General features: G+C 43.8%; 1 long non-coding RNA gene across 1 annotated transcript in view; it reads left to right on the plus strand.

Moving 5' to 3' along the window:
- The first annotated feature begins 3,660 nt into the window (after window positions 1-3,660).
- Window positions 3,661-14,836, plus strand: part of LOC121821305 (uncharacterized) — a 33,894-nt gene continuing 22,718 nt past the window's right edge. Inside the window, exons 1-2 of the long non-coding RNA XR_013043336.1 lie at window positions 3,661-3,754; window positions 4,307-4,615. This is a non-coding gene — a long non-coding RNA (uncharacterized LOC121821305). The remainder of the gene's footprint in view (window positions 3,755-4,306; window positions 4,616-14,836) is intronic.

Consider the following 14,836-nt stretch of genomic DNA (forward strand, 5'->3'; position numbering starts at 1 on the left):
GATTCCATTTCTGAGGAACCCACTGAACGCAAGACATCAACAAACAGATAAATGACAAAGAGCAAGGGGTGGCGCCAACGGAGAACTCTAACCCGCGGGAAAGTATGCAGTGGTGTATCTGGGAGCCTCACGGATATGTCTGAAGAGCCTCTGACCTGAAATTGTCTGATGTATTTGTTCAAGGCCTTTGTGAGAAGGAGACAGCTTGTGTTTGTTACGTAGGAGCCATCACCACAGAGCTTTTGTTTTTTTAAGGAGTCATTTTGAGCTAGTTTCAGGGATGAGGGAGAAACTAACTGTTCAGTGAGTAACATTCTCAGGATTTCTTTCTCTCTTTCTTTCTCTCTTTCTCTCTTTCTTTCTTTCTTTCTTTCTTTCTTTCTTTCTTTCTTTCTTTCTTTCTTTCTTTCTTTCTTTCTTTCTTTCCTCTTTCTTTCTTTCTTTCTTTCTTTCTTTCTTTCTTTCTTTCTTTCTTTCTTTCTTTCTTTCTTTCTTTCTTTCTTTTTTGGGACAGGGTTTCTCTGTGTAGCTTTGCGCCTTTCCTGGATCTCGCTCTGTAGCCCAGGCTGGCCTAGAACTCACAGAGATCAGCCTGCCTCTGCCTCCCGAGTGCTGGGATTAAAGGCATGTGCCACCACCACCCGGCCAGTCTCAGGATTTCTTTTTTTTTTTTAATTTATTTATTTATTTTTTAAATTACACTCATGATATTAATCACATTTGTGGTATTCATAGATTACATTCGCAGTATTCATTCAAATATATATATTTAATTTTAAGTTTCGAATGTCATTTCTTGAAGGGGGTAGGAGGTCTTAATTACAGGCTTACAGCACAATGGGAGGACCCCGGAGGGCAGAAGTTCGCTACTGATGTTTCAGTCTCAGGATTTCTAATGCAGGTGACCAGACAGAAAAATATTTCCTATTATTATGAGTGTGACTTTCCTCTTTTCCTGGTGTCCATTCTGATACAACTGCTTTGCATGTCTAATACCTGCTATGTCCCAATGCATTCGCTTTAAATCATCTTTCTAAAGTAATACAATGGACGGTTCTAGAAAGAAAAGAAGAGAAAAAGCATGCACACTCTCCTGGGTCCTTTACCTTAGACACCTTCTGTGTTCTATTCTGTTGCCACCATGATTGTAGAAGGAGGCTGTCCTGGAAGTTATAATACTGTGTGGGTGAAGAAGAGACACGGGAATAAAAACTCTAGGGTGGATCTAAATCTTCCTTTGTCTGGTGAGACACATGTGGAAAGGAAATACTGCTGTTGCTTCGACCCTTTTCAAATGCTCCGCTCAGTGGTATCAAGTACATTCAAGGTGGTGGGCAACTATCTCCAGGACCTTTTCAATTTCCCCAACAAAACTCAGTACTGACTAAATAAAAACTGTCCATTCTTCATCCTCCCAAGCCCTGCAATCACCAGGCTACTTCTGTTTCTGTGAACCTGACCTCTGTGGGACTTCTTGTCAGTGAAATCAAACAGCATTTGCTTTTTGAGGCTGGCTTATGTCCTCAGTACCAGCCCCTCCAGGTTCCTCATGCTATAGCATGAATCAGAATTACATTTCTTTTCAGGATTAAATAATACTCCTAATATGGATGTACTCAAGTGTCATTTTAAAAATACCTCCTTTTCTCTCTGGAAAATGCGTATTACTCATTCCATGTTATCAGGAGAGGGAAGAATGCTGGGGAAGTTATTATTGTCCCCAAAAGATCTAGAGTCCCACAGCTAGAACAATCTGGTCCCTGACTTCTGTGGCTACCTTTTGCCAATGCTGGAAGTTTTAAAAAGTTAAAACAAGGTGGGTTTTTTGTTGTTGTTATTGTTTTTTGTTTTTTCCCTTCTAAGATGCCAAACTTCAAAACCCACTGAGCTTTTGGTTCACAGGTCCCCAACGTGGAACCTGGAATCCCTTGAAGACAAGTTGGTTCTTCTTTCTCAGGGCTGCAAGAACATGCCTGTGTGGGTGCCTTTGTTTAACCATTTGAACCCACGTTCCATGCTCTTTACTGGATCTTAACTGCGATTTTATAGCAGGTGTTTGCTACATCCTGCCCTCTTTCCCTTACTCTTCAGGTGCTAGAGGGTTGAGAGGCCGGGGCGGGGGTGGGGGGTGGGGGGCAGTGGAGTAGGTGATAATATATAGAAGGGAATTGTTACAAATAAGATAGAGTGAAGGACCCTGCTTACGTATCTCCTGTCATACCCTATGATTTAGTGACCAATTCAGCTGTAAAAACTGCCTGTGCAAGAGACCTGGACACAGTTCATGGGAGGTGGAAGCCCACCTGAGTGTGGCTGTGAGGCTGGGAATCAACCCTGCTCCGGTTACTCCCCACAGTGGAATTGTGTTCCCATTGGTGGTTGAGTTTTTCTGAGCGTTTTGCGTGCGTTCTCTCCTTTGGGTCTCAGAGCATCTCTATGGGAGGTTCTATCCGCTCCTCACTGTACACACGGGGGCAGGATGACGACTTTGTAGGAAGTCAGAGGTAACAGATGCTTGGTCCCAGCTCAGGGGCTGGAGTCCAGAGCCCGCTCTGCACAGCACCTCCCCCTCTCCATCACTTCACTTAGTTCTTCAACCCAGGCGCCTGAAAGCTCAACCAGTGGCCATCTCAGTCTTGGAGAAGCCCGAAGGGCTGTACCGGGCTAGTTCCTCCCAAGCGTTATTACAGTAGTAAGCTCCTCGGGTGCGGCGAGCTCCTCGACCATCGAGGAAGAACGACCACCACGCGAGTATTTTTCTCAGATCACACTTTATTGGAGCGCCTCTTGATTAAGGGAGAGCAGGAGGTGAGGGGCCCCAGGACTAAACTGCAGCTGCTTATAAAGGGAATCAGGCAGACGTGCCGTACTGTGATTGGGTCCCGCCAGAATGCAAGCACGGGGAGCCATGGGATAGGCTGCGGACATAAGGTCAATTACCATACCCGTGCATGCACAGGTCACAGGACACGTAGTCCCGAGAGCATAGCCATATATGGAGTTGTTTACAACTAGGCTGCCAGGAAGCCAGCGCCATCTTTGAATGGTGGCTCCCTACACTCGGGGACACACCAAGGAAGCATTGCAGATCCTTTTGCTGTCACTGTATCACAGCCACAGGCAGCATTTAGTAAGCTAGCCCAAAGAAAGCTCCTGGCATTAAAAATAATCAAAATTCCCTTTTAAAACCCACTGATTACCACTGATAATCTGAATACCTACTAAATGGCTAGTGCCATACTGGAAATTATGATGGATTAAACAAACAAACAAACAAACACCCAAAACCCAGGGATCTATACAGAGTCCTATAAAATTAGGTGCTTAGTTTTTAAATATGTAAACACTGAATGGATGATGGTCTGTTCAGGGACCTTTCTGTGTTAGTTTTAGTGTTGTTCTCTGTTCTCTCTCTCTCTCTCTCTCTCTCTCTCTCTCTCTCTCTCTCTCTCTCTCTCTCTCTCTCTCTCTGTACATGTGTGTGCCCACACATGCATGCATTTGTGTTCAAGAGCTTTGCGGAGGTCAGAGGTCAGGGTCGACTTCAGGTGTAGTCATTTTTCACTCTCCAGATTGCTTATTTATTTCTCTATTTTCATATATATATGTATATATATATATATATATTTATATATTTACTTACTTACTTATATATTTACAGATAGGGTCTCCCATTGAGCCTGGAGCTCATCAATTGGCTTCACTGCCTGGCCAGCATCTTTCTGGCTCTGCCTTTCCACTGCTGGGATTACAGGTGATCACCACTGCATGCTGACTTTTCCGTGGGTGTTAGGGGATCTGGACTCAGGTCCTTGTATGGACCCTTTACCCACTAAGTCATCTCAGCCCAGCTCTGAATTAACTTTAGTATGCTGTGATGGCTCATTCCCCATAGAAACTTCTGTTTGTTTATTATTAATTTTTAGACAGGGTCTTGTTGTATGGCCCAGGCTGGCTTTAAACTCCTGATTCTCCTGTCTTAACCTCCCAACTACTTGAATCACAGGCCTGTACCATCATGCCCACCCCCTAATTTATTTGAAGATTGAAACATTCCTTCTTAAAAGTTCTTAAATCCTTTACTATTAATTAGGGCATTCAACATCAGCTAATGTCTGGGTCAAAGGCTTCACTGTCCACAGAGATTGCCCCATTTAAACTATAATCTTCACGAGAAAGAACAGGCAAGACCACAGAACATGACCTCGCATCCAGCATGGGGGAGGGGCGGCATTCCTCTCAGTCTCACTCCTGTTCATTTTCTGCTTCATTTCACCTGCCTTTGCCTGGATCTCACTTCATTCAGAGTCAGAAATGACAACCAGTGAAGCCACGTGAGTCAAGCATGCTGTGACCGCCATTGTTTGTAGTCATGAGGAAGGAAGAGAGCATGCACTTCCCTGGGAAAAGAGCTGGACCTCCTCCTTATGAAACATTGTGGGGTCAGTCAAGAGACTGAAGGGTACCTGCCCACTCTGAAGGACTTGAGAGAGGTACATCTTTGGGGCCTCAGACAAGAGGGCCAGTTGTCCAATGTGACTGCCACCCAGCTGGACCCAGCCACATCCTCTTGGACATCTGCTTATCCTGTAGCCTTGGCTGTGTTCAAAGCTAGGTAAGTCCTGGTAGCAGTGTTTTCCTAGTGTGTTCACTATCTGCTGTGTTTGGATAAGAATATCCCCCATGGGTAAGTGTGTCAAAAGCTTGGTCTCCAGCTGGGGCTGCTGTTTTGGGAGGTTCTGGAAAAGTTAGAAAATGGGGCTGACCTAGTGGCAGACATATAACGCTGGAGGTATCTTTTCCCTAGCCCTTTACTCCTTTTCTCTGCTTCCTGGCTATCTCGGCTTCTTTTCTTCTTCCTGTGACAAAATATACCAATAATGCAACTCAAGAGAGAAAGAGCTTATTTCAGCTCACAGATCAAGTGTGCACTCTGTGTGGGGAGGAAAGTCAAGGCCGTAGGGCTGTGGGATGTCTTTCTGTATGCTGTGAATATGTGTTGCTCTGATTGGTGGATAAATAAAGCTGCATTGGCCTATGGAAAGGCAGCTTAGAGGCAGGTGGGGAATTCAAGCAGATACCAGTAAGCCATAGCCACGTGGCAACTTATAGATAAATGGAAATGGGTTAAGTTATAAGAGCTAGCTGGCAAGAAGCCTGCCATAGGCCATGCAATTGGTAATTAATATAAGCCTCTGAGTAGTTTTTTTTGTAAGTGGTTGCAGGACCACGGGCTGGGCAAGACCAGAGAAACATGGTATTGTAGGGCTGGGTGGGACCTGGAGAACCTTCTGGCTACACCATAGGAACTTGAAGCAACTAGTCATTCCACATCCATAATCAAGGAGCAGAGAGTGATGGACATCTGCTGCTGCTCAGCTCACTTTCTCCACTTCTGTAGTCCAGGATCCTAGCCAGGGCATGGTGCCACCCACAGTGGGCAGGTACTTTCATTTCAATTGATGCAATCAAGATAATCTTCCACAGGCATGTGCAGAGGCCCATCTCCCAGGTGATTCTAGATTCTATTCAGTTGATGATTAGCTATCACAGTCACCTTTAGGACATGAGCTCACTGCTCCATCATACTCTCCTTACCACAGTGTATCAAAAACTCTGAAACTGTGACCTCAATCAAATCTTGCTCCCTTTAAGTTGTTTTCTTAGGTATTTTGGCCACTGGGGAAGTAACAGATACTGCATCTGTCCAAACCTGCATGAACTAGTGTGATTGTGAAATATGCAGATTTTGTAACTCCACTCAAGGCTTAATGACAACAAATCCTGGAGATGGGACCAGGAATCAGCATGCATTCCCAGGGAGTTGTTCCTTCTTTTTAACAGGCAGCCACTGAAAGGGCAGAGGGACTCCAGCCAGCTCTGATTTGGGAGAAGGGCCATTAAGAAGTGGCTTGGGAACAGTATGGGACAGGGTAGTATGCCTCCCAGACATCAAGAGTGATGACTAGGGAAGGGCCAGGAAGGACAAGTGACCAGTAGCATTTGTCTCTTTGGCTATGAAAGTCTTGGACAAATGTCAGAACTGGAAAGAAAGATAGACTCAAAAATCAAAACCCAAACCCCACAGCCTGATTATAGATTGGACTGAGGGCCTTCCCTGGCTTTCACTTCTCACATTCCATGAAAACCAGGTCCCTTCTTCACATTCTTGAAAACCCTCTTCCGTCTTCACCCCCACCCAGCACCTATTACCAACCTACATTTCATCCAAGTGTAGACTGGATCCCAATGGAAAGTTTGTTAGAAGAAAAAGAAGGGGATGTGGAGCTGCAGGGGAAATTGCTGGTTGCCATGGGAACTGTGCTGCTGCAGGGCATGAATGGCTTTCTGTTTGCTGACGTCCATTCTTCAGGGCAGGCCCTGGCATCGGCAGGGACTGGGCACCATATCCTCTGTGTCTCCCGTTTCCGGCATCCGGCCTGGTGGCATACACCCCAACAGGTCTCCTGGTAGCAGGCAGGGCGTGCAGGATTGAATGCTTCCTCCTGACCTCTTGTCCCGTTGCTGCTGCCCTGCCCAGCTGGGAAGCGAAGGGAAGCAGAGGGTGTTTCCCAGCTGTTTGAAGAGAGAGTTCTTGTTTTCCACTTACATTTTATTCTTTCTTCTCCTGTCATCCAAACATGAACCATTGGCCGTCTGCCCGTCTCCTGCTGGCCAGCAGTCCTTGCTGTTCTCAAGTCTTGAATTTCTATTTATACTGTAAGAACAGAAGAATTTGTTTTCGCCCAGCCCGGTACCCCTGGGTGAGCTGCTGTCTGCAATATATCCTCTTCAGTTTTGCTGCAGGAGCTCATTAGAATGGTCGAAATGACCATTTGTCCAAATGATCCAGGGTCACTTTAGACAGGGTTGACCTAAATAGGCAGGGTTTATTAGTAGGTTGGGAATGGCCAAAGCCCCCAGGTGGCTAGCTCACATTGGGTATGGACAGTGTGTGGCCACACTACGGGTCACCATTTCACACACCAACCTGTATCTTCACACTGTTCTTTCTTTCTTTTTATTTCTTCTGTTCATCACATACTTTTTACTTTGGCTCACCAAGGCCTGAGTGTGCTGGCCCCAGATTTTCTCTCTAGAAGCCCATTGCATTGTCCCCTTGTAGCTGGAGTTTTCCTGGTCCTGCCTGGCCCACAGTCAGGACAAATCTCTCTCACCCGCCAGTCCTGCAGCTGCTCAGACCCGACTGAGTAAACACACAGAGACTTATATTACTTGTAAACTGTATGGCCGCAGCAGGCTTCTTGTTATCTAGTTCTTATATTTTAAATTAACCCATTTCTATTAATCTATAAGTTGCCACATGGCTTGTGGCTTACCAGTATCTTTTACATGTTGCTTGTCATGGCAGCGTCTGGCAGCATCTCTCTGCCTCAGCCTTTTGCTTCCCAGAATTCTCTTCCCTGCTTGTCCCTCCTATACTTCCTGCCTGGCTACTGGCCAATCAGTTTTTTATTTATACAGAGCAATACCCATAGCACTTCCCCTTTTCTTTTTTTTTTTTTCAAAAAGGAAGGTTTTAACTTTCACATAGTAAAATTACATATAACAAAACAATTATCAAGCAAGAATTACAGTCACAATATCTCCTTGTTTTAATTACCAGGCTCTAGAAACATCCACGTTTTTTGCAGTTCTTGAAACAGGCTGCTTTCTGCTTCAAGGACTTTGAAGACCCAGCTTCCCATTTTTGAAACAGTCTTCCTGGTTTGGGTATCCCCCAGAGACTCCAATGTGTTAAGAGACTTAGTCCTCAGAGCAGCGGTGTTGGAAGGGTGTAGCTTTAAGAAGTGAAGGCTGCTTGAAGGCCCTCAGGGCTTGAGGTAGTCCTCACCCACCCCTCTGAAGTAAACCTGACCCCTCCTCTGTCCCTGTCTCTGGCTGGAGATGCAATCTTGCTCCCTTAAGCACCCTTGCCTTTGAAGTAGCCTCAGGATGGCTTCCCTCACACAGCATGGACTGTACTGTTAGGACTGTGAACCCCCACAGCTTCAGAACCCCAAGACCCTCCTTTTTCTTGTAAAGTCAGCAGTCTTGGGCATTTTATGTTGGCAACAGCACACAGGCTTCCATGCTTTTTCACATGGCAGTGCCTTCTTATCCTTCAGATCCTAATGATGACTCTTGAGTGAGGAGTCTGAGATGCTCTATCAGCACGGCTCTTTGCTCCCAGTCTCAGCATTCTCCTGTCATGCCACACTTTGTAATGACTTGTTTCTGCGGATTGTCTGGTTCCCAACTGAAGTGTAAGAACTCAGGAGCCAGGAAGCTTTTCTGTTTCCATAAACCCTGTTCTGCTGTGGATGATTGATTGATAAATAAAACTCTGATTGGCCAGTAGCCAGGCAGGAACAATAGGGTAGGCGGGACAAGGAGGAGAAGAATTCTGGTAGGTGGAAGGCTGAGGCAAGAAGACACTGCCAGCCACCATCATGAATACCAACATGTAAAATACTGGTAAGCCATGAGCCATGTGACAAGGTATAGATTTATAGAAATGGGTTAATTTAAGATAGAAGAACCAGATAACAAGAAGTCTGCCACGGCCATACAGTTTGTAAGCAATATAAGCCTCTGTGTGTTTACCTGGTTGGGTCTGAGCAGATGCAGGACTGGTGGGTGAGAGAGATTTGTCCTGCCCATGGGCCAGGCAGGACTGGAGAGAACTCCAGCTATACTGTTCCTACAATGTCTAGTGCATTCTGCTTCTCATCAAACACTTACTGAATGAGTGAAAGGCAGACTAATTTCTGCATGTTGTGTTCCCTTCCACCCTGAAGTCAGTTGCCTCTTTGGATAAATCCTTCTTCACTGCTTTACCCACAATTCACCTCCCAGGCTAGCTGTCCACTCTGAATTCTCTTTGACCACCCGCCAATCTCTGCATGTTGACTTGTGATGTCAGATGTCATGATCCCTCCCCTTTCTGACAGTGCTGTGGATGAAACTCAGGCCACATGAATGCCAAGCCAGTGCTCTGCCACCAAGCAGCACCCCCGGCTCAGAAGATCCTCATCTTAAAATAGATGATGGTGAGACATATGTGGTAGGGTCGGCTTTTACTTCTGTGCCCCAGGAGCTAGTGAAGTACCTGGTCCATGGAGATTTCTTGTTTTGGACAATGTTAGTTAGGTGAACGAGTGAATGATTGTTGAACCACATTTCAGAGATGTTAGGAATTAAGCATGCAGCAACTAATTATTAAAGAGAAAGTGAGAGAGAGGGAGGAGAGAGAGAGAGAGAGAGAGAGAGAGAGAGAGAGAGAGAGAGAGAGAGAGAGAGAGAGCCTAGAGTGGTGTCCCAGTGGTTAAGAGAGAGCACTTACTTCTCTTTCATAGGATCCAGTTCAGTTCCCAGCACTCACATGGTAGCTCACAACCATCTGAAACTCCAGCTCTGAGGAATCAGACTCCTTCTTCTGGCTTGTGTGGGTACCTACATGCAAGTGCTACACATACATATCCTCAGGTATACATACATGCACATGAAGTAAACTTTTGAGTTGGAGTGATGATGACTCAGCCAGTTAAAGTTAAGACCCATAAGCCAAAATTAGACAGCAACAAATCTTAAGTTCTCAGGTTTCTTTATTCTTCATTTTGTATGACAGAATTCTAGTAGGGAGCTGGAAATATGGGTCAGTAGATAAAAGCATGTGCTGCTCTTGCAGAGGACCTGAGTTCAGTTCCTATTACCTATGTTGGGTGGCTCACAACTCCTGATCTAGGGGATCCAATGCCCTCCTCAGCTCTCTGTGGGCACCTACACTCATGTGCATATACCAACATATTTTAAAATTAAATAAAGTATTTTATTTCTTTGGAGATTTTTAATATAATATTTTATTAATTTGTTGAGAATTTCATCTAATGTATTTAGGTCATATTTACCCCTTATCTTCCCCCATCTCCTCCAAGACTTACCCCATCTCCATACATACCCAAATTTGCATTCAGTTAAAAAAACTATTAAATACAATTTGTGCTACCTGTATATTTCTGAGTGTGAGGCCATGTACTGGAGCATGGTTGGTTAACTGTGGGGAGGTTACCCACCACCCCCACATTTCCCTAGAGTGCTCTTGAGTGAGAGTAGTAGGAAATATTAGATACAAGGGTTTAGAGTGTGGAGATAAAGATATAGAAAATACAGGATAGCCTCAAGAGGACCTGGAACCTATTCCAATGGGCCCTGATTGTCTCTGCCCTAAGGTGTTTATAGAAACGCCAAGGGGTGGAGCAAAAGACCTCCCCACAGCATAGCCAAGTGCAGACCATCTCAGACACCTGCACTCAGGCCCATGGTCCTAATCATTCTTTCTATGCAGACCTGCTGGGTAAATCCACTAGGAACCTGAAAATGGGCTCCCACAGTTAACCCACCATGTAGAAGCTGAAATAAACCCTTTCATCTATCTGTAAGTTGCTTTTGGTCATGGTATTTTATTATAGCAATAGAGACACCAAGACAAAAATTGATACCAGGTCCATAGGATATTTCTGTGATAGACCTGACCATGTATGTGTTCTAGGGAGAACTGAGGTAGCATTTGAACTTTGGACTGGAAAACCATTGAGTGCTCAGAACCCTGTGAGCTTTTCTGTAGGAGCTTGGAAGATAAGCATGCTGAGAGCAGTGTATACTACAGAGGCCTGGCTTGTGACATTTCAGAGGGAAGTAAAGACTCTAATGGAAATATTTCAGTGATATTTTGTATTAAGAGTATGTGGTTCTGGTCAGGTGGGACTAAAGACATGGTTGTAATTAACAAGAGACCAAAATCACTAAAGTAAAACCTTTGCTTTGCTAGGACAATAGATATGGTCAGCTGAGGCTTAAGAATCAGCTGTGATTAAGAGACCAGCATCACTGAGGCAAATTCTTCCAGTGTTTCCTTAAGGTCAGCATACAAAAGTTATGGTCCAGAGGGGGGGCCAAGGCTGTGCCATGTGCTGAGAGCTGAACTTATTAATGTGCATAAGTCTTCCAGGTACTTGTTTTGACAACATGAAGGGATCATGGAGAACAGCTGAGGATTGACAGCATGAGAAGCCAGGAGAGGCTATTGGTGAAGGTGCGGCCTCAGTTGCAGTGGAAACCCCAGGGTTGAAGGGGTTGTAGAGAAAAGTTAAGGCTTGGCACCATATGGAACAGTTAGAGTCCCTGAAGAGTGACCTGGAGAGGCTATTGGTGTAGGTGCAGCCCAGTTTCAGCAGAGACCCCAACGTTTTGAAGATGCCTGTACCCTGGGATTACCGTCACGGACGGCAGCAGGTGTGAAGGGGAGCCAGCCTGATCCCATGGGACAAGCTGTATGTGCTGTGAGTGGCAGCAACAGAGAAGGAGAACTGCCTTGATCCTTTGGAGCCCAGAAGATCGTGAGTCCCAGGCGCCTGAGACTGAACTTCACACTGCTGGGCTTTGCCTCGATCCCTTGGTTACATAGACTATGCCTCAACAGACAGACAGACAGATAGACAGACAGACAAACAGTGAGATGGCTCAGTGGATAAAGGCGCTTGCCACCCACCAAGCCTGACCACCTGAGTTCTGTCCTTGAAACCCACACGGTGGGAGGAAAGAACCAACTCCCACAAGTTGGCCTCTGACCTCCACATGCACACACTATGACACACATAATAAATACGTGTACAAAATTAAAACAAACAAACAAACAACAGCAGATCCCCTCAAATCAACAACCTGGATCTATAACTGAAGGAACAAAAATAATTAGAAAAAATGAAAAAAAAAAAGTAAAGCCAAAGTCAGTACAAGGAAGGAGCTAGAAAATATTACCAGAGGTCAATAAAACAGAATGGACAGACAGAAAATCAATACACCTAAAAGTTGATTCTTTGAAAAAGATGAGTGGAATTGAAAACCTTTAATTATAGGTAAATAGAAAAAGAGACAAGACTCAAATTACTAAAATCAGGAATGAAATTGGGTATATTAGTACAATTGTATAGAAATAAGGATTTATGAGGGAGTTCTATGAGTGTATTCCAACAAACTGATACCTAGAACTGGACAAACTCCTAGAAGCACAAAGCCTACCAAACTTAGTTCACAAAGTTGAAAATCTGAACAGACCAATAAACAGCAAAGCCATCGATTGACACAAACAGGTCTTCACAATGAAAGGTTCTGGGACCAACAGTTTTCCTGGTGGATTCTGCCAAAAACTGGAATTGGAACTAACACCAATCCTTTTCATGTTGTTCAACATAGTAAAAGCCAGATACTAAAATCCACACAGTAATATCACATTCAATGATGCCTGACATCTCTCCTCAAAGACTGAAACAGGGCAGAAATGCCTACTTTCGCCACCTCTACTTAACCATGCACTAGAATTTCTAGCTAGGAAATTTATGCAAACATAGAATAACAAAATAAAATAATCCACATTGGAAAGAAAAATAAAATTGTTTCTTTGCAGCTTATTTTGGACTTTAAAACCCTAAATATTCCACAGAAGATTATTATAATGAATAGAAAAACCCAGCAAGGTAGCAACAAACAAGTTCTTTTCACAAAGATCAATTTTATTTCTGAGCATTAAAAATAAATAATCTGAAAAACAAACTACAAAAGCAATTTTATTTGCTATATAAATCAAATATATTATTATAATGGAACATCTGAGGCTATTAACTTGAATAAAAGAATGGACTATTTCCGCTCATGGTTTTGGAGGCTCCAAAAGGCTCAGTTCCCTTGGGTATCTGTTGAGGGAATCATCAAAAGTGAAAGTTTTTGATGGATCAAACTGTTTATATATTGAATCAGAAAGCAGGGATAACACAAGAGGCTGGAGTCCCACAGTCCTCTTCAAAGATGTAATAACCCAAGGACCTTCTACCAGGCCCTACTTCTAGAAGGTTTTACCACCTTTCAATCACACCATCCCAGAGACCAAATCTTTAATACATGGATCTCTGGGAGACACTATCCATACTCAAACTACAGTCTTTCCAAAAAGTAAAATTCTTGGAAATTGACTCAGAGATGTAAAAGATTTGTACAATGAATGTTAAAACATCGCTGAAAAAGTTAAAGACATAAATAAATGGAAATGTATGATGTTTTCATGTATTAGAAGATGTCATATTGTAAAATAGCAACATTACTCAAAGCAACCTACAAATGAATGAAAGTCACATAAAAATACAAGGTAATTTTTTAGAAGTAGATAAGGCCATCCTTAAATTTACATGGACTCTTAGAGTACCCTGAATGGCCACAAGAATCTTGAAAAAGGTCAAAGCCAGAAGACTCACATGGTGGTTTGAAAGAAGGAGTGGCACTATGAGGAGGCGTGGCCTTGTTGGAGGAAGTGCGTCACTGTGGGGTGGGCTTTGAGGTCTCCTGTGCTCAAGCTATGCCAGTGACACAGTTCTACTTCCTCTTGCTTGTGGATCAAGATGTAGAACTCTCAGCTCCTTCTCCAGCACCATGTCTGCCTGCACACCACCCTGTCCCGCCATGATGATAATGGACTAAACCTCTGAAACTGTAAGCACCCCCAATTAAATGTTTTCCTTTGCAAGAGTTGCCATGGTCATGGTGTCTCTTCACAGCAATAGAAACCCTAAGACAGCTCACATTTATTGATTTCAAAATTCACTACAAATGTATTTTAAGCAAAACAAAATGGCACTGATGTAAAGACAGACGTATGGCCCAAGGGGATGGACTCAACATCCCAGAGATAAAGCCTCATATCTCTCAAATGATTTACAACAAAGGTATCAAGACCACTGGCGGGAAAAAGAGCCTTTTCAGTAGATGGCACTGGAGAAACCAGACATCCTCATTCCAAGAATGAAGCTGACCCTTTTCTAACACTACATACAAATATTAACCCTCAAATGACCAAAGACCTAAATGTAAGACCTAAAAATCATAAAACTCTCACAAGGGAACAGGATTAAAGTGTTACTTACTACAGGATTTGGCAGGGATTTCTTGAATATAACATCAAAGGTATAGGCAATTTAACAATGTAGACAAACTGACATAAAAAGTTTTGTGCCTGAAAAAAATTCTATCAACATGATACTGAGTGGCACTGTTCTTGGAGAGACATAAACAAATGTCTATTCCCCCCAGAAAGGGAATTAATGATAGACCAAAGAGCAGATACCACCAAAGTCCAATGAACCAATGAATTTCATTGAGGTTAGTTATGGGAATACAGAGGATGGTTTACTTACAGGGTCAGAAATGACTCAGTGACAGGTGCTTAACAAAAACCCACCCCAGCTTGGATGACAATTTATGAAAGCTGAGGAATTGGAGTGTACTGCACAGCCTGCAGGCAGCTCAGCAGGTTGGGGAGTGTCATTTCCAGGTGGCTGGGTTGGTCGGAGGCTCTTCCAGGAAGACCAGCTGGTCTTTATTCACAGGCAGCTCAGCTTGTCTGATGGTATTTCTCGGTAGTCCTTATTCTTATATATGCTTGAGGAGAAAGGTGTAATGAATCTGGTCAGTTTCATGAACTTCTGAGGCCATTGAGTTGTCTGTTTCTTGAGCTTCAGGAGCTTCCCTGCTGGGTGGAATGTTTCGTCTCCCCTAAGAACATCTGTTGTTTTATCTCCCTGTAAATATCCTGTGTCTTAATGAGCTTCCACCTTAGAACATCCTATTGTTTCATGCCCCTCCTTTGACTATTGTGTGGTGAAATATTGTTTTACCTCCCTTTAACATCTGTGTCTTAACCAGCTTCCCTGGAAACTGATGGTTATATAACACATAGTTAAAAAAGACAACCCAGGAGCAGGAAAGATGAGTCAGTGGTTAAGAGCAC

This window comes from Peromyscus maniculatus, chromosome 11, assembly GCF_049852395.1.
Source record: "Peromyscus maniculatus bairdii isolate BWxNUB_F1_BW_parent chromosome 11, HU_Pman_BW_mat_3.1, whole genome shotgun sequence".
In the NCBI taxonomy this organism is placed as follows: domain Eukaryota; kingdom Metazoa; phylum Chordata; class Mammalia; order Rodentia; family Cricetidae; genus Peromyscus; species Peromyscus maniculatus.